Source organism: Chiloscyllium plagiosum, chromosome 9, assembly GCF_004010195.1.
Source record: "Chiloscyllium plagiosum isolate BGI_BamShark_2017 chromosome 9, ASM401019v2, whole genome shotgun sequence".
Lineage (NCBI taxonomy): Eukaryota > Metazoa > Chordata > Chondrichthyes > Orectolobiformes > Hemiscylliidae > Chiloscyllium > Chiloscyllium plagiosum.
Genome location: NC_057718.1, coordinates 64,333,899 through 64,337,932, shown reverse-complemented (window position 1 = coordinate 64,337,932; position 4,034 = coordinate 64,333,899).

The window sequence follows — 4,034 nt, the reverse complement described above, 5'->3', positions numbered from 1 at the left end:
GTGTGTGTGTCTGTAAAGGTGTGTGTGAGTGACTGTGTGTGTGTCTGTGTATATCTGTGTCCGTGTGTATGCATGTGTATAGGAGTGCCTCTGTGTGTGTGTGTGTGTGTGTAGGAGTGTCTGCGTGTGTGTATAGTGCAATGGTGGGTCACCTGTAGTGTGACATGAACCCAAGGTACCAGTTGAGGCCCTCCCTATGGGTGGAACTTAGCTATCAGCCTCTGCTCAGCCACTTTTCGCTGCTGCCTGTTCCAAAGTCCGCCTTACCGGATGGTCACCCGAAGGTCCGAGGTTGAATGTACTGGACCGCTGAAGTGTTCCCCAACTGGGAGGGAACCCTCCTGTCTGTTGATTGTTGTGCGGTGCCCATTCATCCGTTGTCGTAGCCTTTGCTCAGTTTCCCCAATGTACCATGCCTCTGGGCATCCTTGCCTGCAACGTGTAAGATAGACATCATCAGCTGAGTTACATGAGTACTTGCCACGTACATGATGGGAGGTGTCTCTACGTGTAATAGTGGTATCCATGTCCACACTCTGACACGTCTTGCAGCACTGGCCGTGACAGGGTTGTATGGAGTTGACCTGAAAGCCGGGCAGCTTGCCACAAATGATGATTTATTTGAGGTTTTGCGGTTGTTTAAAGGCAAGCAGTGGAGGTGTGGGGAAGGTCTTGGCGAGGTGCTCATCCTCATTGATAATGTGTTGCAGGTCACGAAGAACATGGCGTTATTTTTCAGCTCCTGGGAAGTACTGAACAACAAAGGATACCCTGTCATTTGCAGCACATGTCTGTCTCCTGAGGAGGTCATTACGGTTCCTTGCTATGGCACGTCGGAACTGGCGGTCGATGAGTTGAGCATCGTACCCCGTTCTTGTGAGGGCATCCCTGAGTACTTCCAAGTGCCCGTCAATTTCCTCCTCATCTGAGCAGATCCGGTGTACGCGTAGGGCTTGTCCATAGGGATGGCTGTTTTAATATGTTTTGGGTGGAAGCTGGAGAAGTGTAGCATTGTGAGGTTGTCTTTGGGTTTGCGGTAGAGTGTGGTGCTGAGGTGTCCATCCTTGATGGAGATGCATGTGTCCAAAAATGAGACAGATAGTTGAGAGTAGTCCATGGTGAATTTGATGGTGGGATGAAACTTGTTGATATCACTGTGTAGTTTTATCAGAGACTCCTCGCCATGGGTCCAAAGGAAGAAAATGTCATCAATGTAGCTGGTGTATAATGTTGGTTGGAGATTCTGCATAGACAAGAAATCTTGTTTGAACCTGTGCATAAAGATGTTGGCATATTGGGGTGCAAATTTAGTCCCCATGGCTGTTCCATGTGTCTGGATGAAAAACTGGTTGTCAAAGGTGAAGACGTTGTGATCGAAGATAAAGCGGATGAATTGTTGGATGATGTTTGGAGATTGGCATTTGTTAGTATTGAGTACCGGGGCTGTTGCCGCGATGCCATCATTGTGGGGGGATGCTGGTGTAGAGTGCTGAAACATCCATTGTGACGAGGAATGTTCCCGGTTCGACTGGTCTGTGGGTGCTGAGTTTCTGTGAGAAATCTGTAGTGTCGCGACAGAAACTGGGGATCCCCTGTATAATACGTTTCAAGATGCCTTCAACATAGCTGGAGAGATTCTCACACAGGGTCCCATTGCCCGATACGATGGGACGTCCTGGTGTGCTGGCTTTGTGTAACTTTGGAAGCAGTAGAAGTCACCTACATGAGAAGTATGTGGGATGAGGGCATGTAGGGAACTCTGAAGGACTAGATCCAAAGTCCTGATCAATGTGTTTAATTCACGGGTGTGTTCTTTCATCGGATCAGCTGGTAGTAACCAAGCAAAGGCTATGGCAATGGATGAATGGGCACCGCACAACAATCTACAGACAGGAGTGTTCCCTCTCAGTTGGGGAATACTTCAGCGGTCCAAGACATTCGACCTCGGACCTTTGGGTGATCATCCTCCAAGGCAGACTTCGGGACAGGCAGCAACGAAAAGTGGCCGAGCAGAGGCTGATAGCTAAGTTCCATACCTACAGGGAGGGCCTCAGTCAGGACTTTGGGTTCATGTCACATTACAGGTGACCCACCATTGCACTATACACACACACACACACACACACACGCACCCCCCTATATACACACATACACACGGACACATACACAGACACGCACACACTCCCACACTCACACATGCACCCCTCACAGACTTAAGACACTCTACACTCACTACACACACATATACACTCTCTCTCACACTCACAACCCCCAACCCAGACAGACACACATATAGACAGACACAAAGACCCACATACACACGTATATTTTGTGGGGTGAATTTGTACTTGCAGAGTTACATTGTACTTTGCTCAAAAACTGCATGAATTCATATAAAACTCTGTTATCTCACTATTTAGATTAGAATCAATCTAAACATCATGGCATAGACAGAATATAGAGGGCTAACACCTTCAACATATTGTCTAGCTAACACCAATTATTACAGCTAACCTGAGAATACAACTTTTAAAAAATAAGGTTTTGTGATTTATACATGATGGAAGTGAAACTATCATGGTATTCAAACAGAAGGAAGACTCAACAATCAAGGTATTTTTCAATGTATAATTTCAGTTACATTACACTGTGAATTTTTGCTATAAATTCTGTGCCTTACAATTGTGTCCTCCACAGCCACCTGATGAAGGAGCGGCGCTCCGAAGGCTATTGTGCTTCCAATTAAACTTGTTGGACTATAACCTGGTGTTGTATGATTTTTAACTTTGTACATCCCTGTTCAACACCGGCATCTCCAAATCAAGCTATATGTTGAAAGCGTACCCCCTTATGTGAGAGATTAAAACTATAGTATGCAGTTTCAGATTAAAGGGTTTCCCATTTAAGACAGAGAAAAACAGAAATGTTTTCTCTTCGATGGTCATTCATTTGCCCCAGAGAGCGTGTATATGGGTTCACTGAATCTTTTTAAGGCTAAGTTGGATAGATTCTCGACTAACAAAGGAGTCAAAGAGTATAATGGCCTACAGAGGGAAGTCGAGGCTGCAATCAGACATTGTTTTACTCAACTAGTAGCTTGAGACGCTACTCCTGTTTCTAACTTAAACGTTCAATGTTTAACACTGTGTGAATTTAAGGTGTATAACTGAAATGCAATTCACTATGTAAAGTGTACACGCTCACTTATACTCTCCAGATTTTTGCAGAATGAGGTTCAATCTCATTGAAATATTCATGACTGGCTCTAACAGATTAGGCACTAAGAGACTGTTTTCCTCGTTTGGGGAATCTAAAACCATGAGCCACCATTTCAGTGTAAAGAAACGAAAATCTCAGACTGAGAAAATTCTGGGTAATCCAAGATGGAGGACGGGAAAAATTTCTGGCTGTAACAGCTGCTTTTTTTTTTAGGTATTTTAGGTGCTGGTGGTGATCTCCTCAAATTCCAGGAGCAAAAATTACTGTTTCATATGCTGTTGCATTGTTTTGGAACTTTGGAAAAAAAAAATCAAAACAACAGCAGTTTTAAAAGTGAGAAGAACAAATATTGCAGGAACCTGTTTGGGCAAAGTTCACAGCACAGAATCAGATAAGTTAATTGTTGTTTTAAGTGTGTCCAACAGAAAGACTGCAGTAGTGAGTAGAGTGGGTTCTTTCTTGATTACATGATTTTGGAGATATGTCTCTTGATTAAACTTAAAATATAAGCTATAACTATTAATTTAACCTGGGGCAGCGTTTTGTCGAGGAATAAGATTGTGTTATTTTCTGGGTCTGTAGATTGTGAAGGAGCAAAATGGCTTTTAGTACAGTGATATGTACATCTTGTCAGATATGGGAGTTTAAAGAAAGTTTAAGGGTTACTGCGGATTATATCTGCCATAAATGCTGTTGGACGCAAATCTTATCAGATGGAATGGATCGGTTGGAGAGACAGTTAGAAGCAATGAGGAATTTTCAACAGCAACAGTATGTGATGGATGGCAGTTATAGGAAGGGGGGGGGGGGGATGT